This window comes from Sinohyriopsis cumingii, chromosome 9 (genome assembly GCF_028554795.1).
Source record: "Sinohyriopsis cumingii isolate HCF-2022 chromosome 9, ASM2855479v2, whole genome shotgun sequence".
In the NCBI taxonomy this organism is placed as follows: Eukaryota; Metazoa; Mollusca; class Bivalvia; order Unionida; family Unionidae; genus Sinohyriopsis; species Sinohyriopsis cumingii.
This window is the reverse complement of record NC_142969.1, coordinates 122,022,478-122,046,249: the sequence shown is the minus strand read 5'-3', so window position 1 is coordinate 122,046,249 and position 23,772 is coordinate 122,022,478. Positions and strand designations below refer to the sequence as shown.

The window sequence follows — 23,772 nt, the reverse complement described above, 5'->3', positions numbered from 1 at the left end:
TGAAAGATGTGCAACAGAATATCATATATACAATCATAAAATTTACAATACCACTCTACTGTCAATCCGTCCGGGCCGGGGCTTTTATTTTTAGCCATCCCTTTTATAGCTGTATGTATTTCATCAACTGTTATTATGGCATCACACATATCTTTATCCTCATCAGATACAGAACAGTTTACAAAATTTAAAAGTGAATCAGTACAATTATCATCAACAGTTACCGAAGAATATAAATGACTATAAAACTGATGTATTTCATCTAAGATTCCGCTTGTATTTGAAATAATTACACCATCATCATCAATCAATTCATTGATTACATTTTTGTTGTGTCGATATTTCTCAAGATTTAGAAAATATTTAGTATTTCTATCGCTTTCAATTGCCCATTTGGCCTTAGATCTCAATATAGCACCCCGACAAAAATCAGTTTCATAGTCACTTAGCTGATGTTTTAGTTCTTCATATTTGTTAATGTCATATGGTTCTTTATTTGCGACTTTTTCTGAAAATGATTTTAATTTATTTTGCAATGTAAAGTATTCTTGTAATCTTTCCTTATTTCTTCTTGTACATTATACTTGGGAAAATTTTTTAATTTTGTATTTTACATTATCCCACCAAATGAGTGGTTCACTGAAATACATTTCGTCAGTTTTTCCCTCGGTAAGAATTGATTTCACTCTTTGTACATATTTTTCCTCAAAAAGAACATTGTTATTTAATATCCATAATCCGGGCCCTGTTTCCACTTTGCAGGTATTTAGTTTAAGGTATACAAAAGAATGATCACTAAAGGATGTATCTGCATAATAAATATTTTGCACATTGGAGTACAATTTTGAGAAAATCAAAAAATAATCTATTCTACTCTGCTTCATTTCGCCTAGTACAACTTGTTTTCTGGAGAAACTACGAGTACTAGGATTTCGTGATCTCCATAAATCGGTAATATTCCTATCATGAATAATTTTATAAAGTTCACGCACTGCTACATCATCAATATGTAAGGCTTTGTTATGTCGATCAATACCTGCTAAAGTTGTATTAAAATCACCAGCCAGGATAGTGCTATCACTAGTACTGTTATGTAAATATGTATTTAGCTTCATGAAAAAGTTAAACCTTTCCTTCACAACATTTGGAGCATAAATATTGATTAAATCAATCACTTTATCATCAATAGCTATTTTAAGATGTAAAATCCTACCCTTTTCAATCATTTCTTGTGTCACCTGATTTCTCAATTCTCTCACTACTAAAACAGCAACACCTGCCCTCCTATTGTCAGCATTACTATAAAATATGTCACCATTCCCAATCTCATTTTCTCTAATACTTTCAACAAACTCATCATCCCAAAAGGTTTCTTGCAATAATAAAATATGGCCTCTTTTCTCTTTAAATATTTCTAAAACAGACTTTAGTTTATTCAAATTACGCAAGCCATTTACATTTAGAGATACAATATTTAAAGCCATGATTATGATGAGTGTATTGAAAGTATTAAAAAATGTTGAGTGTTTGATCATTTCTTCATAGGTGTTCGTCGCATGCTATTCATCTTCATATTAGGTACTGGATTAAACCTTCTCCTTCTCCTTTGTACTACTTTGAAATTTTCGATATTAGTACCGTTTTCTTGACATGTACGTGATTCGTTTGATCTTTCAACAACGTCTGCAGCCATCTTCCTGTCATCATCTGAATCTGTCCCCGATCCATCTCCAATTGTATGATTGTTGTTTACTTCCTCAGATTCTATTTCTACATTGGTCATATCAACTCCAATTCTTTCTTTTTCTTCCCCACTTTCTCCACTCTCATTATCTTTTTTTGCATTCTCAATTTCTTCTTTATCATCTTCGTCACTCTGTAACTCCAATATGTCTTCCCTCATATCATCATCAACTTGCGAATGAATGCCTGCAATGGCCTCTCTGTAACACATACATGTTTGCGCCTCTTTGTGGCATTTGTCGCATATCCTGCATGTACACATAAGAGGAAAACTTCCACAACTTTCACATCTTTGCCTTGTGCAATTTTTTGCTACATGGCCTTGCTCCCCACACTTGTAGCATACAAAATCAGGGCAGTCTTTTATAACATGTCCCGGATCAAGACATCTAGAACATACCTTAACTTGATTATTGTGTAATACTCTAAAGTATTGTTGACCATTGACAGTCTGAAATTTCAGACTGTAAGGCAAGGATTTTACCTGCTGTGGAAATTTACATTTGACATAACGAGTCCCATCAGCCACACTAGTTCCAGGATAATATCTGCGTTGAATGGGAGAAAGAAGTTCTACTCCGTATTCACCGAGCTTCATACTTATATCATCATCTGTGATGTATGCTGGTAAATGAAGAATTGACACAATAATAGTGTCTGAATATAAAAGAGTACAATCAAAGTGTTCACTTCCAATATCAATTCCACACAAGGTATTATATGCTACTTCCTTACTCGGTAGTGTGACCTCATACAAATTTGCACCTTTGGGCACAACTGCATAGACCGACATATCTCCGGTTAATTCTTCTACACTTCTAACAATATCACTTGCCTTTATTTTCTTCACATCCTTTCCATCAATCACCACGGTACATTCTTTCCCAAAACGACGAGAAGCTCCTGTCTGTCTATCGATGTTACTCGACATGCCATTCTTATTGTTAGCTATTCCACTGGTGTCATTAGAGTGTGAGTCAGCTCCTTGTGCTGCACGTGCAGCACGATCAGGCTTTGTATTCATTGTCACAGAAAATAATATTTTGTGTGGTGGATAAAGTTATCCACACACTCAAAATATATCTCACTAATATATGAATGCGATCAAACAAATCTTATCAACGTACCTGTAACAAATTAAAACAGCAAAAATGTCTATTAAAGGAAAAAAACTTGAAAATTCACGGAGCGATCATCAAACGTGCTTTCCTTCTGATGTCATAACCGGAAGTCTAAAGAGAATTGGTCAACGGTAGTTTTAAATGTCGCTTAGCTAAATTTGGTTTAATAAAAATACTTGGCAGCGGTGGGATTCGAACCCACGCCCCCGAAGAGACTGGTGCCTTAAACCAGCGCCTTAGACCGCTCGGCCACGCTACCTCTGTACAGGTTTGCAGAGAGTGACTAAAACTGCTTGTGTCATACATACTCGTTACCGTTCTACTTTCTCATCTGCCGTGTTTAGATCTTACGAGGATTTAAATGTGTTAATTAAAGAATATGGCCGAGTGGAATACCAGAGTGGCATTTATAAAGGTAGTTCTGTTTGATTCACACAGACTCTATATCTTGAATTAATGCGCTCCGTTTCAAGCACTATGGGTTAGTTTTCTTTTTTCTTTTGTAACGTGGTATGATCTATAACTGTCACTATAACCCATGATTTTTTTTCTTACTCACGTAATCATTCTCATGTATGTTATAAAGATTGAAACCTTCAACATTGTCATTTGTACCTGTACGTTGGATTGTTGCTGTGATGATTTGACCCATAAAGGTCAAACTTAATACGGACGATTATTAGATACTTACTGTGTTTATGCATTTGAAAAATAAACAAAAAATATTCTTTCAGATAGAGGAATGGAGTATTACGCGTTGACTGAATTTTATTTTTCCGAATTCAATACATTATCTCATTATTCATTTGCAGGATGAGACGACAAGTACAATAAATATGATATGTCCATTCTTCGATCTTATGAGCTAAATCTTTTATCACATCTCTCTATGTCTTTATACCTAAAAATATTAATCGATCTCACGTTTTCTTTCATTGTTCCCATACGGAATGTGAAGATAAAATCAGGAATTTTCAAAGCTTACCTTAACATTTATTTTCCACGTTATACCTTTACAACAGTTAAATCTCTCTCTCCCTCCCTTTCATTGCAATCTAGATCCATTCAACTGGAGATTAAAGGCAGTTTCTCTCCTAAGTAATAAATACCGCACTTGAAAACGAATACCTATGGAATGTTAGTTCGTTACACCCTCTGTATCCTCAAACCTAACAAACCTAAACTCATGAAGTTGGTATGTGGTTTCATCGTAAGGGGATAATTCAATTATATCCTAACAAAATCATTGTGACCTAACATTCTCCATTGCATAAATTTTTTTATACCGAAGCAATACGTTTTATTACACCCTTGATATCTTGTAATCCAATAAGCCCCTACCGATGAACATCTGCATTTAGCTGTATGTAAAGAAGAATAATACAACCAGAAGAGAACTAAGGTACTACATCCTACTTCTCACGTGTAAATGACTACTGCATTCTCGGCAATCCCTTTTTTACAGTCACGATGTCGTTGAACCTATTTCTCGGACACACGAGTTATAAAGTATGGGGATTCAATTCCAGAAAAGCAAATGCACAAAAAGTCAGTCATTATAAAACCTGATGTTGACGCTTAAAGTGAATTTTCAGCTATACATTCTATACCCATCAAAGATATTACACTCTTTCACACCTGCGATTAAGAAAGTGGTATGTATATCAATCTAAAAGATAAGTGTTTAACCATTGAATAAATTGGTCTACATAACGTAAATTTAACGCTTGAAAAAGATTTGGTTTCCTTTTCAGTCGTCAGTTTTTTTTTTACCTCTTCTGTCATTTCAACACTACTAGACTAATCAAATTTTGCATCAATGATATCAGACTATGTACCTTGACACATATATAGGAGTAATGAATTGCAGTAGGTTTACTTATATAGACTGGGATCTCAGTTTGTAAAATTGTAAACCTTAGGCCAAACCATTTCATCCAAAGTAGACTGTAACAGCGTACACTAACAGACTCGTGTTAGCACTATTAAGACTTAGTCTGTCGGTAGCGTGGCCGAGCGGTCTAAGGCGCTGGTTTTAGGCACCAGTCTCTTCGGAGGCGTGGGTTCGAATCCCATCGCTGCCAATAATATTTTTCAATGCAACATAGGTAGGACTGGGTTCTAATTTTATTCAGTTTGATGTGATGTCGAACCGATGTCACTGATATTTCTAACTATGTCTGTGCGGTCATGGGATCTCAAACAACAAACATCGGGGTTTATCCTTTTCAATCAAAACGATTGTGTTCCTTTCTTAATGAATCACGTACAATTCTTATCTTGTGGCATCTGCAATTGTTGTTTGACGACCCCTTATATAACAAAAGTAGTAACAATATCAAGACAATATCAAGGATCTTTTGAAAAGGAGAATGTTCATAAAAAAATGTCTTTTTTTCTATCGATATGGTGACGATAGATTAATGTTTGGAGTGGTTGTAAAGATGCGGTAAAATAAGTTAATGCAACACTGTCTGGATGACATTGATGCGCACAAAAGGTAAATTACAAATTTAAAATTAAATTTTTTATTATTTTAAAAAATTGTTGGGAAAATTATCCTTCTTTATTTTATACGGTGCTAATTTTATCTAAAGTTCGTACAAAGAAAGTGAGAGTATTTAATTTAAAAAAGACTTCAATATATTATGTTAAACAGATATACAGTTTTATAATTGTTTGGTCTTTGTAAATTAGGTAACACTTAATGGATGATTTTGTGCATTCATTTACCTTGAATTACATACTTACAAAGACAATCCGGCACAGTGAATACAACAGGTGTTTTGAAATTTTACTTTATATTTTTGTTAATAAAAATACTTGGCAGCGGTGGGATTCGAACCCACGCCCCCGAAGAGACTGGTGCCTTAAACCAGCGCCTTAGACCGCTCGGCCACGCTACCTCTGTACAGGTTCGTAGAGAGTGACTAAAGCTCATTGTGTTATACCGACTCGCTACCTTTATACTTTCTTATCTGCCGTGTTTCGATATGTTACGAAGAGATATCTGTTCTAGTTAAAGGATAGGGTCGAGTGGGATGCCAGAGTGATATTTATAAGAGTATTTCTCTTGAACATTACACAGACTACACATCTTTACCTAATGCGCTTCCTTCCCAGCACTCTGCTTTGATTTTCCTTTTCCTTTTTTTAATGTTGCATAACCTATTACTACAAATAGAGCCAATCATTTTTTCTTCCTCACGTAATCATTTTCATGTATGTTACGATCAATGGAACCTTCAGGATTGTCATTTGCACATGTACGTTGGACAGTCGCTGTGATGATTTGTCCCCTAAATGCCAAACTGAATACTGACGATAATGATATCCTTACTGTGTTTATAGATTTGAAGAAAAGAAATGCTTTTTCAGGTAGAGTAATTGAAGTATCACGCTTTGATTGAATTATGTCTTTTAAGAATTCAAAACTGTATCGCGTTGTTGATTTACAGGATGAGAAGACATGTAAAATCAATATGATGTGTCCATTCTTCCGTCTTATGGGCTAAATCTCTTATTCAAATCTCTCTATGTCTTTGTCCGAAAACTAAATTCATCCATCCCGTTTATTGATTTTCTTCGGTCGGAGAAATCTCACGTTTCTTTCATTGCTCTCATACAGAATGTGAGATAAAATAAGGAATTTTGAAAGCTTCCCTTAACATTTATTTTCCACGTTATTCCTTTACAACAGTTAAATCTTTCCCTCCCTCTCTTTCATTGCAATCTAAATCCATTCAATTGCAGATTAAAGGCAGTTTCTCTCCTAAGTAATAAATATCGCACTTGAAAACGAATACCTTTGGAATATCAGTTCCTTACACCCTCAATATATTCAGCCCTAGAAAACCTAAATTCATGAAGCTGGTATGTGGTTTCAACGTAACTGGATGATTCAATTATATCATAACTAGGTCATCGTGATATAACATTCTCGCTTGCAAATTCATAGCTACAACTTTGTTACATCCTTGATATCTTGTAATCTAATAGGCCTCTGCCGTTGAACATTTGTATTTAGGTGTAGCTAAAGAAGAGTAATACAAGCAGAAGAGTGCTATGGTCGGGTAAATGAATATCACATTCTCAGCCATCCATTCTTTACAATCCCAATATCACTGAGCCTATTTCTCGGACACACGAGTAATTTAGAATGGGGATGCAACTAAAGAAAAGAAAATGCACACAAAGTAGGACCTTATAACCTAATTTTGATGCTTGAAGTGAATTTTCAGCAATATATTTTGGACCCCTCAAAGATATTGTACTATAAGCGTGTTAGTCTGTCGGTAGCGTGGCCGAGCGGTCTAAGGCGCTGGTTTTAGGCACCAGTCTCTTCGGAGGCGTGGGTTCGAATCCCATCGCTGCCAATACTATTTTTCAACGTACAATACTACTAAAGTATCTTTGATACTACATTTATGTTACACGTAGGACTATTTATTGGCTGGTACAAATTGCAACATTAGACATCACTATCTAATTTAACACATATTCTAACAAAAATATCAAGACGAGTAAATTTCATTGAATAGATGTATAGTTATTTAAAAGAATATTGTTGTTTGCATCGATATCGTGCTAACAGGGTAATGTTCAGAGTGGTTTTTATGTCTTGCATTCATACTGGTGAATTTAGATGAAATTGCTATAGCATGAGAATAATTATAACAGCTTTGCGAAATAGTATTCACCCTTTTGGGGATATTTAAAATCCTTACAAGGTTCAAGAATTTCAAGAGGACGCAGGCGCAATGCAGTAAATTCGATTTGTACAGAAAAATACTAAATTCATCTATCGCAAACCCATGAAAACCATTTGTTTTAAAGATGCTGTAAAAGGACTTAATGTAACACTGTTTGGATTACATTAAAGCGAAATACGAGTAACAGCCACAAAGAGTTGGTGAAACTATTCTTCCTATATTTCATACCGCGAAAATTTTAACTAAAGTTAGTAACAAATAGAGACAGAATATTCAACATTATCAAAAGAAATCCTTGAACAGTTCTTTTAGAAATCATGTACAGTGTAAGATGCACTGTTCGTTATAAAACAGGTAAAAGTGTATTGATCATTTTCTTCATTGATTTGCCTTGAGTTACCTGCTTGAAAAGAGACTGGCAAAGAGAATTGGTCAACGGTAGTTTTAAATGTCGCTTAGCTAAATTTGGTTTAATAAAAATACTTGGCAGCGGTGGGATTCGAACCCACGCCCCCGAAGAGACTGGTGCCTTAAACCAGCGCCTTAGACCGCTCGGCCAAGCTACCTCTGTACAGGTTTGCAGAGAGTGACTAAAACTGCTTGTGTCATACATACTCGTTACCGTTCTACTTTCTCATCTGCCGTGTTTAGATCTTACGAGGATTTAAATGTGTTAATTAAAGAATATGGCCGAGTGGAATACCAGAGTGGCATTTATAAAGGTAGTTCTGTTTGATTCACACAGACTCTATATCTTGAATTAATGCGCTCCGTTTCAAGCACTATGGGTTAGTTTTCTTTTTTCTTTTGTAACGTGGTATGATCTATAACTGTCACTATAACCCATGATTTTTTTTCTTACTCACGTAATCATTCTCATGTATGTTATAAAGATTGAAACCTTCAACATTGTCATTTGTACCTGTACGTTGGATTGTTGCTGTGATGATTTGACCCATAAAGGTCAAACTTAATACGGACGATTATTAGATACTTACTGTGTTTATGCATTTGAAAAATAAACAAAAAATATTCTTTCAGATAGAGGAATGGAGTATTACGCGTTGACTGAATTTTATTTTTCCGAATTCAATACATTATCTCATTATTCATTTGCAGGATGAGACGACAAGTACAATAAATATGATATGTCCATTCTTCGATCTTATGAGCTAAATCTTTTATCACATCTCTCTATGTCTTTATACCTAAAAATATTAATCGATCTCACGTTTTCTTTCATTGTTCCCATACGGAATGTGAAGATAAAATCAGGAATTTTCAAAGCTTACCTTAACATTTATTTTCCACGTTATACCTTTACAACAGTTAAATCTCTCTCTCCCTCCCTTTCATTGCAATCTAGATCCATTCAACTGGAGATTAAAGGCAGTTTCTCTCCTAAGTAATAAATACCGCACTTGAAAACGAATACCTATGGAATGTTAGTTCGTTACACCCTCTGTATCCTCAAACCTAACAAACCTAAACTCATGAAGTTGGTATGTGGTTTCATCGTAAGGGGATAATTCAATTATATCCTAACAAAATCATTGTGACCTAACATTCTCCATTGCATAAATTTTTTTATACCGAAGCAATACGTTTTATTACACCCTTGATATCTTGTAATCCAATAAGCCCCTACCGATGAACATCTGCATTTAGCTGTATGTAAAGAAGAATAATACAACCAGAAGAGAACTAAGGTACTACATCCTACTTCTCACGTGTAAATGACTACTGCATTCTCGGCAATCCCTTTTTTACAGTCACGATGTCGTTGAACCTATTTCTCGGACACACGAGTTATAAAGTATGGGGATTCAATTCCAGAAAAGCAAATGCACAAAAAGTAAGTCATTATAAAACCTGATGTTGACGCTTAAAGTGAATTTTCAGCTATACATTCTATACCCATCAAAGATATTACACTCTTTCACACCTGCGATTAAGAAAGTGGTATGTATATCAATCTAAAAGATAAGTGTTTAACCATTGAATAAATTGGTCTACATAACGTAAATTTAACGCTTGAAAAAGATTTGGTTTCCTTTTCAGTCGTCATTTTTTTTTTTTTACCTCTTCTGTCATTTCAACACTACTAGACTAATCAAATTTTGCATCAATGATATCAGATTATGTACCTTGACACATATATAGGAGTAATGAATTGCAGTAGGTTTACTTATATAGACTGGGATCTCAGTTTGTAAAATTGTAAACCTTAGGCCAAACCATTTCATCCAAAGTAGACTGTAACAGCGTACACTAACAGACTCGTGTTAGCACTATTAAGACTTAGTCTGTCGGTAGCGTGGCCGAGCGGTCTAAGGCGCTGGTTTTAGGCACCAGTCTCTTCGGAGGCGTGGGTTCGAATCCCATCGCTGCCAATAATATTTTTCAATGCAACATAGGTAGGACTGGGTTCTAATTTTATTCAGTTTGATGTGATGTGGAACCGATGTCACTGATATTTCTAACTATGTCTGTGCGGTCATGAGATCTCAAACAACAAACATCGGGGTTTATCCTTTTCAATCAAAACGATTGTGTTCCTTTCTTAATAAATCACGTACAATTCTTATCTTGTGGCATCTGCAATTGTTGTTTGACGACCCCTTAGATAACAAAAGTAGTAACAATATCAAGACAATATCAAGGATCTTTTGAAAAGGAGAATGTTCATAAAAAATGTCTTTTTTATATCGATATGGTGACGATAGATTAATGTTTGGAGTGGTTGTAAAGATGCGGTAAAATAAGTTAATGCAACACTGTCTGGATGACATTGATGCGCACAAAAGGTAAATTACAAATTTAAAATTAAATTTTTTATTATTTTAAAAAATTGTTGGGAAAATTATCCTTCTTTATTTTATACGGTGCTAATTTTATCTAAAGTTCGTACAAAGAAAGTGAGAGTATTTAATTTAAAAAAGACTTCAATATATTATGTCAAACAGATATACAGTTTTATAATTGTTTGGTCTTTGTAAAGTAGGTAACACTTAATGGATGATTTTGTACATTGATTTACCTTGAATTACATGCTTACAAAGACAATCCGGCACAGGTTTTTTGAAATTTTACTTTATATTTTTGTTAATAAAATTACTTGGCAGCGGTGGGATTCGAACCCACGCCCCCGAAGAGACTGGTGCCTTAAACCAGCGCCTTAGACCGCTCGGCCACGCTACCTCTGTACAGGTTCGTAGAGAGTGACTAAAGCTCATTGTGTTATACCGACTCGCTACCTTTATACTTTCTTATCTGCCGTGTTTCGATATGTTACGAAGAGATATCTGTTCTAGTTAAAGGATAGGGTCCAGTGGGATGCCAGAGTGATATTTATAAGAGTATTTCTCTTGAACATTACACAGACTACACATCTTTACCTAATGCGCTTCCTTCCCAGCACTCTGCTTTGATTTTCCTTTTCCTTTTTGTAATGTTGCATAACCTATTACTACAAATAGAGCCAATCATTTTTTCTTTTCCTCACGTAATCATTTTCATGTATGTTACGATCAATGGAACCTTCAGGATTGTCATTTGCACATGTACGTTGGACAGTCGCTGTGATGATTTGTCCCCTAAATGCCAAACTGAATACTGACGATATTGATATCCTTACTGTGTTTATAGATTTGAAGAAAAGAAATGCTTTTTCAGGTAGAGTAATTGAAGTATCACGCTTTGATTGAATTGTGTCTTTTAAGAATTCAAAACTGTATCGCGTTGTTGATTTACAGGATGAGAAGACATGTAAAATCAATATGATGTGTCCATTCTTCCGTCTTATGGGCTAAATCTCTTATTCAAATCTCTCTATGTCTTTGTCCGAAAACTAAATTCATCCATCCCGTTTATTGATTTTCTTCGGTCGGAGAAATCTCACGTTTCTTTCATTGCTCTCATACAGAATGTGAGATAAAATAAGGAATTTTGAAAGCTTCCCTTAACATTTATTTTCCACGTTATTCCTTTGCAACAGTTAAATCTCTCCCTCCCTCTCTTTCATTGCAATCTAAATCCATTCAATTGGAGATTAAAGGCAGTTTCTCTCCTAAGTAATAAATATCGCACTTGAAAACGAATACCTTTGGAATATCAGTTCCTTACACCCTCAATATATTCAGCCCTAGAAAACCTAAATTCATGAAGTTGGTATGTGGTTTCAACGTAAGGGGATGATTCAATTATATCATAACTAGGTCATCGTGATATAACATTCTCCCTTGCAAATTCATAGCTACAACTTTGTTACATCCTTGATATCTTGTAATCTAATAGGCCTCTGCCGTTGAACATTTGCATTTAGGTGTAGCTAAAGAAGAGTAATACAAGCAGAAGAGTGCTATGGTCGGGTAAATGAATATCACATTCTCAGCCATCCATTCTTTACAATCCCAATATCACTGAGCCTATTTCTCGGACACACGAGTAATTTAGAATGGGCATGCAACTAAAGAAAAGAAAATGCACACAAAGTAGGACCTTATAACCTAATTTTGACGCTTGAAGTGAATTTTCAGCAATATATTCTGGACCCCTCAAAGATATTGTACTATAAGCGTGTTAGTCTGTCGGTAGCGTGGCCGAGCGGTCTAAGGCGCTGGTTTTAGGCACCAGTCTCTTCGGAGGCGTGGGTTCGAATCCCATCGCTGCCAATACTATTTTTCAACGTACAATACTACTAAAGTATCTTTGATACTACATTTATGTTACACGTAGGACTATTTATTGGCTGGTACAAATTGCAACCTTAGGTATCACTGGGTTCTAATTTAACACATATTCTAACAAAAATATCAAGACGAGTAAATTTCATTGAATAGATGTATGGTCATTTAAAAGAATATTGTTGTTTGCATCGATATCGTGCTAACAGGGTAATGTTCAGAGTGGTTTTTATGTCTTGCATTCATACTGGTGAATTTAGATGAAATTGCTATAGCATGAGAATAATTATAACAGCTTTGCGAAATAGTATTCACCCTTTTGGGGATATTTAAAATCCTTACAAGGTTCAAGAATTTCAAGAGGACGCAGGCGCAATGCAGTAAATTCGATTTGTACAGAAAAATACTAAATTCATCTATCGCAAACCCATGAAAACCATTTGTTTTAAAGATGCTGTAAAAGGACTTAATGTAACACTGTTTGGATTACATTAAAGCGAAATACGAGTAACAGCCACAAAGAGTTGGTGAAACTATTCTTCCTATATTTCATACCGCGAAAATTTTAACTAAAGTTAGTAACAAATAGAGACAGAATATTCAACATTATCAAAAGAAATCCTTGAACAGTTCTTTTAGAAATCATGTACAGTGTAAGATGCACTGTTCGTTATAAAACAGGTAAAAGTGTATTGATCATTTTCTTCATTGATTTGCCTTGAGTTACCTGCTTGAAAAGAGACTGGCAAAGAGAATTGGTCAACGGTAGTTTTAAATGTCGCTTAGCTAAATTTGGTTTAATAAAAATACTTGGCAGCGGTGGGATTCGAACCCACGCCCCCGAAGAGACTGGTGCCTTAAACCAGCGCCTTAGACCGCTCGGCCACGCTACCTCTGTACAGGTTTGCAGAGAGTGACTAAAACTGCTTGTGTCATACATACTCGTTACCGTTCTACTTTCTCATCTGCCGTGTTTAGATCTTACGAGGATTTAAATGTGTTAATTAAAGAATATGGCCGAGTGGAATACCAGAGTGGCATTTATAAAGGTAGTTCTGTTTGATTCACACAGACTCTATATCTTGAATTAATGCGCTCCGTTTCAAGCACTATGGGTTAGTTTTCTTTTTTCTTTTGTAACGTGGTATGATCTATAACTGTCACTATAACCCATGATTTTTTTTCTTACTCACGTAATCATTCTCATGTATGTTATAAAGATTGAAACCTTCAACATTGTCATTTGTACCTGTACGTTGGATTGTTGCTGTGATGATTTGACCCATAAAGGTCAAACTTAATACGGACGATTATTAGATACTTACTGTGTTTATGCATTTGAAAAATAAACAAAAAATATTCTTTCAGATAGAGGAATGGAGTATTACGCGTTGACTGAATTTTATTTTTCCGAATTCAATACATTATCTCATTATTCATTTGCAGGATGAGACGACAAGTACAATAAATATGATATGTCCATTCTTCGATCTTATGAGCTAAATCTTTTATCACATCTCTCTATGTCTTTATACGTAAAAATATTATTCGATCTCACGTTTTCTTTCATTGTTCCCATACGGAATGTGAAGATAAAATCAGGAATTTTCAAAGCTTACCTTAACATTTATTTTCCACGTTATACCTTTACAACAGTTAAATCTCTCTCCCTCCCTTTCATTGCAATCTAGATCCATTCAACTGGAGATTAAAGGCAGTTTCTCTCCTAAGTAATAAATACCGCACTTGAAAACGAATACCTATGGAATGTTAGTTCGTTACACCCTCTGTATCCTCAAACCTAACAAACCTAAACTCATGAAGTTGGTATGTGGTTTCATCGTAAGGGGATAATTCAATTATATCCTAACAAAATCATTGTGACCTAACATTCTCCATTGCATAATTTTTTTTATACCGAAGCAATACGTTTTATTACACCCTTGATATCTTGTAATCCAATAAGCCCCTACCGATGAACATCTGCATTTAGCTGTATGTAAAGAAGAATAATACAACCAGAAGAGAACTAAGGTACTACATCCTACTTCTCACGTGTAAATGACTACTGCATTCTCGGCAATCCCTTTTTTACAGTCACGATGTCGTTGAACCTATTTCTCGGACACACGAGTTATAAAGTATGGGGATTCAATTCCAGAAAAGCAAATGCACAAAAAGTAAGTCATTATAAAACCTGATGTTGACGCTTAAAGTGAATTTTCAGCTATACATTCTATACCCATCAAAGATATTACACTCTTTCACACCTGCGATTAAGAAAGTGGTATGTATATCAATCTAAAAGATAAGTGTTTAACCATTGAATAAATTGGTCTACATAACGTAAATTTAACGCTTGAAAAAGATTTGGTTTCCTTTTCAGTCGTCAGGGTTTTTTTTACCTCTTCTGACATTTCAACACTACTAGACTAATCAAATTTTGCATCAATGATATCAGACTATGTACCTTGACACATATATAGGAGTAATGAATTGCAGTAGGTTTACTTATATAGACTGGGATCTCAGTTTGTAAAATTGTAAACCTTAGGCCAAACCATTTCATCCAAAGTAGACTGTAACAGCGTACACTAACAGACTCGTGTTAGCACTATTAAGACTTAGTCTGTCGGTAGCGTGGCCGAGCAGTCTAAGGCGCTGGTTTTAGGCACCAGTCTCTTCGGAGGCGTGGGTTCGAATCCCATCGCTGCCAATAATATTTTTCAATGCAACATAGGTAGGACTGGGTTCTAATTTTATTCAGTTTGATGTGATGTCGAACCGATGTCACTGATATTTCTAACTATGTCTGTGCGGTCATGAGATCTCAAACAACAAACATCGGGGTTTATCCTTTTCAATCAAAACGATTGTGTTCCTTTCTTAATAAATCACGTACAATTCTTATCTTGTGGCATCTGCAATTGTTGTTTGACGACCCCTTAGATAACAAAAGTAGTAACAATATCAAGACAATATCAAGGATCTTTTGAAAAGGAGAATGTTCATAAAAAATGTCTTTTTTCTATCGATATGGTGACGATAGATTAATGTTTGGAGTGGTTGTAAAGATGCGGTAAAATAAGTTAATGCAACACTGTCTGGATGACATTGATGCTCACAAAAGGTAAATTACAAATTTAAAATTAAATTTTTTATTATTTTAAAAAATTGTTGGGAAAATTATCCTTCTTTATTTTATACGGTGCTAATTTTATCTAAAGTTCGTACAAAGAAAGTGAGAGTATTTAATTTAAAAAAGACTTCAATATATTATGTTAAACAGATATACAGTTTTATAATTGTTTGGTCTTTGTAAAGTAGGTAACACTTAATGGATGATTTTGTGCATTGATTTACCTTGAATTACATGCTTACAAAGACAATCCGGCACAGTGAATACAACAGGTTTTTTGAAATTTTACTTTATATTTTTGTTAATAAAAATACTTGGCAGCGGTGGGATTCGAACCCACGCCCCCGAAGAGACTGGTGCCTTAAACCAGCGCCTTAGACCGCTCAGCCACGCTACCTCTGTACAGATTCGTAGAGACTGACTAAAGCTCATTGTGATATACCGACTCGCTACCTTTATACTTTCTTATCTGCCGTGTTTCGATATGTTACGAAGAGATATCTGTTCTAGTCAAAGGATAGGGTCGAGTGGGATGCCAGAGTGATATTTATAAGAGTATTTCTCTTGAACATTACACAGACTACACATCTTTCCCTAATGCGCTTCCTTCCCAGCACTCTGGTTTGATTTTCCTTTTCCTTTTTGTAATGTTGCATAACCTATTACTACAAATAGAGCCAATCATTTTTTCTTTTCCTCACGTAATCATTTTCATGTATGTTACGATCAATGGAACCTTCAGGATTGTCATTTGCACATGTACGTTGGACAGTCGCTGTGATGATTTGTCCCCTAAATGCCAAACTGAATACTGACGATATTGATATCCTTACTGTGTTTATAGATTTGAAGAAAAGAAATGCTTTTTCAGGTAGAGTAATTGAAGTATCACGCTTTGATTGAATTGTGTCTTTTAAGAATTCAAAACTGTATCGCGTTGTTGATATACAGGATGAGAAGACATGTAAAATCAATATGATGTGTCCATTCTTCCGTCTTATGGGCTAAATCTCTTATTCAAATCTCTCTATGTCTTTGTCCGAAAACTAAATTCATCCATCCCGTTTATTGATTTTCTTCGGTCGGAGAAATCTCACGTTTCTTTCATTGCTCTCATACAGAATGTGAGATAAAATAAGGAATTTTGAAAGCTTCCCTTAACATTTATTTTCCACGTTATTCCTTTACAACAGTTAAATCTCTCCCTCCCTCTCTTTCATTGCAATCTAAATCCATTCAATTGGAGATTAAAGGCAGTTTCTCTCCTAAGTAATAAATATCGCACTTGAAAACGAATACCCTTGGAATATCAGTTCCTTACACCCTCAATATATTCAGCCCTAGAAAACCTAAATTCATGAAGCTGGTATGTGGTTTCAACGTAAGGGGATGATTCAATTATATCATAACTAGGTCATCGTGATATAACATTCTCCCTTGCAAATTCATAGCTACAACTTTGTTACATCCTTGATATCTTGTAATCTAATAGGCCTCTGCCGTTGAACATTTGCATTTAGGTGTAGCTAAAGAAGAGTAATACAAGCAGAAGAGTGCTATGGTCGGGTAAATGAATATCACATTCTCAGCCATCCATTCTTTACAATCCCAATATCACTGAGCCTATTTCTCGGACACACGAGTAATTTAGAATGGGGATGCAACTAAAGAAAAGAAAATGCACACAAAGTAGGACCTTATAACCTAATTTTGACGCTTGAAGTGAATTTTCAGCAATATATTCTGGACCCCTCAAAGATATTGTACTATAAGCGTGTTAGTCTGTCGGTAGCGTGGCCGAGCGGTCTAAGGCGCTGGTTTTAGGCACCAGTCTCTTCGGAGGCGTGGGTTCGAATCCCATCGCTGCCAATACTATTTTTCAACGTACAATACTACTAAAGTATCTTTGATACTACATTTATGTTACACGTAGGACTATTTATTGGCTGGTACAAATTGCAACATTAGGTATCACTGGGTTCTAATTTAAGACATATTCTAACAAAAATATCAAGACGAGTAAATTTCATTGAATAGATGTATGGTTATTTAAAAGAATATTGTTGTTTGCATCGATATCGTGCTAACAGGGTAATGTTCAGAGTGGTTTTTATGTCTTGCATTCATACTGGTGAATTTAGATGAAATTGCTATAGCATGAGAATAATTATAACAGCTTTGCGAAATAGTATTCACCCTTTTGGGGATATTTAAAATCCTTACAAGGTTCAAGAATTTCAAGAGGACGCAGGCGCAATGCAGTAAATTCGATTTGTACAGAAAAATACTAAATTCATCTATCGCAAACCCATGAAAACCATTTGTTTTAAAGATGCTGTAAAAGGACTTAATGTAACACTGTTTGGATTACATTAAAGCGAAATACGAGTAACAGCCACAAAGAGTTGGTGAAACTATTCTTCCTATATTTCATACCGCGAAAATTTTAACCAAAGTTAGTAACAAATAGAGACAGAATATTCAACATTATCAAAAGAGATCCTTGAACAGTTCTTTTAGAAATCATGTACAGTGTAAGATGCACTGTTCGTTATAAAACAGGTAAAAGTGTATTGATCATTTTCTTCATTGATTTGCCTTGAGTTACCTGCTTGAAAAGAGACTGGCAAAGAGAATTGGTCAACGGTAGTTTTAAATGTCGCTTAGCTAAATTTGGTTTAATAAAAATACTTGGCAGCGGTGGGATTCGAACCCACGCCCCCGAAGAGACTGGTGCCTTAAACCAGCGCCTTAGACCGCTCGGCCACGCTACCTCTGTACAGGTTTGCAGAGAGTGACTAAAACTGCTTGTGTCATACATACTCGTTACCGTTCTACTTTCTCATCTGCCGTGTTTAGATCTTACGAGGATTTAAATGTGTTAATTAAAGGATATGGCCGAGTGGAATACCAGAGTGGCATTTATAAAGGTAGTTCTGTTTGATTCACACAGACTCTATATCTTGAATTAATGCGCTCCGTTTCAAGCACTATGGGTTAGTTTTCTTTTTTCTTTTGTAACGTGGTATGATCTATAACTGTCACTATAACCCATGATTTTTTTTCTTACTCACGTAATCATTCTCATGTATGTTATAAAGATTGAAACCTTCAACATTGTCATTTGTACCTGTACGTTGGATTGTTGCTGTGATGATTTGACCCATAAAGGTCAAACTTAATACGGACGATTATTAGATACTTACTGTGTTTATGCATTTGAAAAATAAACAAAAAATATTCTTTCAGATAGAGGAATGGAGTATTACGCGTTGACTGAATTTTATTTTTCCGAATTCAATACATTATCTCATTATTCATTTGCAGGATGAGACGACAAGTACAATAAATATGATATGTCCATTCTTCGATCTTATGAGCTAAATCTTTTATCACATCTCTCTATGTCTTTATACCTAAAAATATTAATCGATCTCACGTTTTCTTTCATTGTTCCCATACGGAATGTGAAGATAAAATCAGGAATTTTCAAAGCTTACCTTAACATTTATTTTCCACGTTATACCTTTACAACAGTTAAATCTCTCTCTCCCTCCCTTTCATTGCAATCTAGATCCATTCAACTGGAGATTAAAGGCAGTTTCTCTCCTAAGTAATAAATACCGCACTTGAAAACGAATACCTATGGAATGTTAGTTCGTTACACCCTCTGTATCCTCAAACCTAACAAACCTAAACTCATGAAGTTGGTATGTGGTTTCATCGTAAGGGGATAATTCAATTATATCCTAACAAAATCATTGTGACCTAACATTCTCCATTGCATACATTTTTTTATACCGAAGCAATACGTTTTATTACACCCTTGATATCTTGTAATCCAATAAGCCCCTACCGATGAACATCTGCATTTAGCTGTATGTAAAGAAGAATAATACAACCAGAAGAGAACTAAGGTACTACATCCTACTTCTCACGTGTAAATGACTACTGCATTCTCGGCAATCCCTTTTTTACAGTCACGATGTCGTTGAACCTATTTCTCGGACACACGAGTTATAAAGTATGGGGATTCAATTCCAGAAAAGCAAATGCACAAAAAGTAAGTCATTATAAAACCTGATGTTGACGCTTAAAGTGAATTTTCAGCTATACATTCTATACCCATCAAAGATATTACACTCTTTCACACCTGCGATTAAGAAAGTGGTATGTATACCAATCTAAAAGATAAGTGTTTAACCATTGAATAAATTGGTCTACATAACGTAAATTTAACGCTTGAAAAAGATTTGGTTTCCTTTTCAGTCGTCAGTTATTTTTTTACCTCTTCTGTCATTTCAACACTACTAGACTAATCAAATTTTGCATCAATGATATCAGACTATGTACCTTGACACATATATAGGAGTAATGAATTGCAGTAGGTTTACTTATATAGACTGGGATCTCAGTTTGTAAAATTGTAAACCTTAGGCCAAACCATTTCATCCAAAGTAGACTGTAACAGCGTACACTAACAGACTCGTGTTAGCACTATTAAGACTTAGTCTGTCGGTAGCGTGGCCGAGCGGTCTAAGGCGCTGGTTTTAGGCACCAGTCTCTTCGGAGGCGTGGGTTCGAATCCCATCGCTGCCAATAATATTTTTCAATGCAACATAGGTAGGACTGGGTTCTAATTTTATTCAGTTTGATGTGATGTCGAACCGATGTCACTGATATTTCTAACTATGTCTGTGCGGTCATGAGATCTCAAACAACAAACATCGGGGTTTATCCTTTTCAATCAAAACGATTGTGTTCCTTTCTTAATAAATCACGTACAATTCTTATCTTGTGGCATCTGCAATTGTTGTTTGACGACCCCTTAGATAACAAAAGTAGTAACAATATCAAGACAATATCAAGGATCTTTTGAAAAGGAGAATGTTCATAAAAAAATGTCTTTTTTCTATCGATATGGTGACGATAGATTAATGTTTGGAGTGGTTGTAAAGATGCGGTAAAATAAGTTAATGCAACACTGTCTGGATGACATTGATGCGCACAAAAGGTAAATTACAAATTTAAAATTAAATTTTTTATTATTTTAAAAAATTGTTGGGAAAATTATCCTTCTTTATTTTATACGGTGCTAATTTTATCTAAAGTTCGTACAAAGAAAGTGAGAGTATTTAATTTAAAAAAGACTTCAATATATTATGTTAAACAGATATACAGTTTTATAATTGTTTGGTCTTTGTAAAGTAGGTAACACTTAATGGATGATTTTGTGCATTGATTTACCTTGAATTACATGCTTACAAAGACAATCCGGCACAGTGAATACAACAGGTTTTTTGAAATTTTACTTTATACTTTTGTTAATAAAAATACTTGGCAGCGGTGGGATTCGAACCCACGCCCCCGAAGAGACTGGTGCCTTAAACCAGCGCCTAAGACCGCTCGGCCACGCTACCTCTGTACAGGTTCGTAGAGAGTGACTAAAGCTCATTGTGTTATACCGACTCGCTACCTTTATACTTTCTTATCTGCCGTGTTTCGATATGTTACGAAGAGATATCTGTTCTAGTTAAAGGATAGGGTCGAGTGGGATGCCAGAGTGATATTTATAAGAGTATTTCTCTTGAACATTACACAGACTACACATCTTTCCCTAATGCGCTTCCTTCCCAGCACTCTGGTTTGATTTTCCTTTTCCTTTTTGTAATGTTGCATAACCTATTACTACAAATAGAGCCAATCATTTTTTCTTTTCCTTACGTAATCATTTTCATGTATGTTACGATCAATGGAACCTTCAGGATTGTCATTTGCACATGTACGTTGGACAGTCGCTGTGATGATTTGTCCCCTAAATGCCAAACTGAATACTGACGATATTGATATCCTTACTGTGTTTATAGATTTGAAGAAAAGAAATGCTTTTTCAGGTAGAGTAATTGAAGTATCACGCTTTGATTGAATTGTGTCTTTTAAGAATTCAAAACTGTATCGCGTTGTTGATTTACAGGATGAGAAGACATGTAAAATCAATATGATGTGTCCATTCTTCCGTCTTATGGGCTAAATCTCTTATTCAAATCTCTCTATGTCTTTGTCCGAAAACTAAATTCATCCATCCCGTTTATTGATTTTCTTCGGTCGGAGAAATCTCACGTTTCTTTCATTGCTCTCATACAGAATGTGAGATAAAATAAGGAATTTTGAAAGCTTCCCTTAACATTTATTTTCCACGTTATTCCTTTACAACAGTTAAATCTCTCCCTCCCTCTCTTTCATTGCAATCTAAATCCATTCAATTGGAGATTAAAGGCAGTTTCTCTCCTAAGTAATAAATATCGCACTTGAAAACGAATACCTTTGGAATATCAGTTCCTTACACCCTCAATATATTCAGCCCTAGAAAACCTAAATTCATGAAGCTGGTATGTGGTTTCAACGTAAGGGGATGATTCAATTATATCATAACTAGGTCATCGTGATATAACATTCTCCCTTGCAAATTCATAACTACAACTTTGTTACATCCTTGATATCTTGTAATCTAATAGGCCTCTGCCGTTGAACATTTGCATTTAGGTGTAGCTAAAGAAGAGTAATACAAGCAGAAGAGTGCTATGGTCGGGTAAATGAATATCACATTCTCAGCCATCCATTCTTTACAATCCCAATATCACTGAGCCTATTTCTCGGACACACGAGTAATTTAGAATGGGGATGCAACTAAAGAAAAGAAAATGCACACAAAGTAGGACCTTATAACCTAATTTTGACGCTTGAAGTGAATTTTCAGCAATATATTCTGGACCCCTCAAAGATAATGTACTATAAGCGTGTTAGTCTGTCGGTAGCGTGGCCGAGCGGTCTAAGGCGCTGGTTTTAGGCACCAGTCTCTTCGGAGGCGTTGGTTCGAATCCCATCGCTGCCAATACTATTTTTCAACGTACAATACTACTAAAGTATCTTTGATACTACATTTATGTTACACGTAGGACTATTTATTGGCTGGTACAAATTGCAACATTAGGTATCACTGGGTTCTAATTTAAGACATATTCTAACAAAAATATCAAGACGAGTAAATTTCATTGAATAGATGTATGGTTATTTAAAAGAATATTGTTGTTTGCATCGATATCGTGCTAACAGGGTAATGTTCAGAGTGGTTTTTATGTCTTGCATTCATACTGGTGAATTTAGATGAAATTGCTATAGCATGAGAATAATTATAACAGCTTTGCGAAATAGTATTCACCCTTTTGGGGATATTTAAAATCCTTACAAGGTTCAAGAATTTCAAGAGGACGCAGGCGCAATGCAGTAAATTCGATTTGTACAGAAAAATACTAAATTCATCTATCGCAAACCCATGAAAACCATTTGTTTTAAAGATGCTGTAAAAGGACTTAATGTAACACTGTTTGGATTACATTAAAGCGAAATACGAGTAACAGCCACAAAGAGTTGGTGAAACTATTCTTCCTATATTTCATACCGCGAAAATTTTAACCAAAGTTAGTAACAAATAGAGACAGAATATTCAACATTATCAAAAGAGATCCTTGAACAGTTCTTTTAGAAATCATGTACAGTGTAAGATGCACTGTTCGTTATAAAACAGGTAAAAGTGTATTGATCATTTTCTTCATTGATTTGCCTTGAGTTACCTGCTTGAAAAGAGACTGGCAAAGAGAATTGGTCAACGGTAGTTTTAAATGTCGCTTAGCTAAATTTGGTTTAATAAAAATACTTGGCAGCGGTGGGATTCGAACCCACGCCCCCGAAGAGACTGGTGCCTTAAACCAGCGCCTTAGACCGCTCGGCCACGCTACCTCTGTACAGGTTTGCAGAGAGTGACTAAAACTGCTTGTGTCATACATACTCGTTACCGTTCTACTTTCTCATCTGCCGTGTTTAGATCTTACGAGGATTTAAATGTGTTAATTAAAGGATATGGCCGAGTGGAATACCAGAGTGGCATTTATAAAGGTAGTTCTGTTTGATTCACACAGACTCTATATCTTGAATTAATGCGCTCCGTTTCAAGCACTATGGGTTAGTTTTCTTTTTTCTTTTGTAACGTGGTATGATCTATAACTGTCACTATAACCCATGATTTTTTTTCTTACTCACGTAATCATTCTCATGTATGTTATAAAGATTGAAACCTTCAACATTGTCATTTGTACCTGTACGTTGGATTGTTGCTGTGATGATTTGACCCATAAAGGTCAAACTTAATACGGACGATTATTAGATACTTACTGTGTTTATGCATTTGAAAAATAAACAAAAAATATTCTTTCAGATAGAGGAATGGAGTATTACGCGTTGACTGAATTTTATTTTTCCGAATTCAATACATTATCTCATTATTCATTTGCAGGATGAGACGACAAGTACAATAA

General features: G+C 35.3%; 17 non-coding genes across 17 annotated transcripts; 8 read left to right on the top strand and 9 right to left on the bottom strand.

Annotated features, from left to right (window-relative positions):
* Positions 1-3,041: 3,041 nt before the first annotated feature.
* Trnal-aag (transfer RNA leucine (anticodon AAG)) lies at positions 3,042-3,123 on the bottom strand. The gene has a single exon. It is a non-coding gene; the product is annotated as a tRNA-Leu (tRNA).
* Positions 3,124-4,866: 1,743 nt separating this feature from the next.
* Positions 4,867-4,948, top strand: Trnal-uag (transfer RNA leucine (anticodon UAG)). Its single transcript has one exon. It is a non-coding gene; the product is annotated as a tRNA-Leu (tRNA).
* A 740-nt stretch (positions 4,949-5,688) lies between these two features.
* On the bottom strand, positions 5,689-5,770 carry Trnal-aag (transfer RNA leucine (anticodon AAG)). The gene has a single exon. It is a non-coding gene; the product is annotated as a tRNA-Leu (tRNA).
* A 1,388-nt stretch (positions 5,771-7,158) lies between these two features.
* Trnal-uag (transfer RNA leucine (anticodon UAG)) lies at positions 7,159-7,240 on the top strand. Its single transcript has one exon. It is a non-coding gene; the product is annotated as a tRNA-Leu (tRNA).
* An 820-nt stretch (positions 7,241-8,060) lies between these two features.
* On the bottom strand, positions 8,061-8,142 carry Trnal-aag (transfer RNA leucine (anticodon AAG)). The gene has a single exon. It is a non-coding gene; the product is annotated as a tRNA-Leu (tRNA).
* Positions 8,143-9,887: 1,745 nt separating this feature from the next.
* On the top strand, positions 9,888-9,969 carry Trnal-uag (transfer RNA leucine (anticodon UAG)). Its single transcript has one exon. It is a non-coding gene; the product is annotated as a tRNA-Leu (tRNA).
* A 726-nt stretch (positions 9,970-10,695) lies between these two features.
* On the bottom strand, positions 10,696-10,777 carry Trnal-aag (transfer RNA leucine (anticodon AAG)). The gene has a single exon. It is a non-coding gene; the product is annotated as a tRNA-Leu (tRNA).
* A 1,390-nt stretch (positions 10,778-12,167) lies between these two features.
* Positions 12,168-12,249, top strand: Trnal-uag (transfer RNA leucine (anticodon UAG)). The gene has a single exon. It is a non-coding gene; the product is annotated as a tRNA-Leu (tRNA).
* An 823-nt stretch (positions 12,250-13,072) lies between these two features.
* Trnal-aag (transfer RNA leucine (anticodon AAG)) lies at positions 13,073-13,154 on the bottom strand. The gene has a single exon. It is a non-coding gene; the product is annotated as a tRNA-Leu (tRNA).
* Positions 13,155-14,895: 1,741 nt separating this feature from the next.
* On the top strand, positions 14,896-14,977 carry Trnal-uag (transfer RNA leucine (anticodon UAG)). The gene has a single exon. It is a non-coding gene; the product is annotated as a tRNA-Leu (tRNA).
* Positions 14,978-15,715: 738 nt separating this feature from the next.
* Trnal-aag (transfer RNA leucine (anticodon AAG)) lies at positions 15,716-15,797 on the bottom strand. Its single transcript has one exon. It is a non-coding gene; the product is annotated as a tRNA-Leu (tRNA).
* Positions 15,798-17,187: 1,390 nt separating this feature from the next.
* On the top strand, positions 17,188-17,269 carry Trnal-uag (transfer RNA leucine (anticodon UAG)). Its single transcript has one exon. It is a non-coding gene; the product is annotated as a tRNA-Leu (tRNA).
* Positions 17,270-18,092: 823 nt separating this feature from the next.
* Trnal-aag (transfer RNA leucine (anticodon AAG)) lies at positions 18,093-18,174 on the bottom strand. The gene has a single exon. It is a non-coding gene; the product is annotated as a tRNA-Leu (tRNA).
* Positions 18,175-19,917: 1,743 nt separating this feature from the next.
* Positions 19,918-19,999, top strand: Trnal-uag (transfer RNA leucine (anticodon UAG)). Its single transcript has one exon. It is a non-coding gene; the product is annotated as a tRNA-Leu (tRNA).
* Positions 20,000-20,738: 739 nt separating this feature from the next.
* Trnal-aag (transfer RNA leucine (anticodon AAG)) lies at positions 20,739-20,820 on the bottom strand. The gene has a single exon. It is a non-coding gene; the product is annotated as a tRNA-Leu (tRNA).
* Positions 20,821-22,210: 1,390 nt separating this feature from the next.
* Positions 22,211-22,292, top strand: Trnal-uag (transfer RNA leucine (anticodon UAG)). Its single transcript has one exon. It is a non-coding gene; the product is annotated as a tRNA-Leu (tRNA).
* An 823-nt stretch (positions 22,293-23,115) lies between these two features.
* On the bottom strand, positions 23,116-23,197 carry Trnal-aag (transfer RNA leucine (anticodon AAG)). The gene has a single exon. It is a non-coding gene; the product is annotated as a tRNA-Leu (tRNA).
* Between the last annotated feature and the right edge of the window lie 575 nt (positions 23,198-23,772).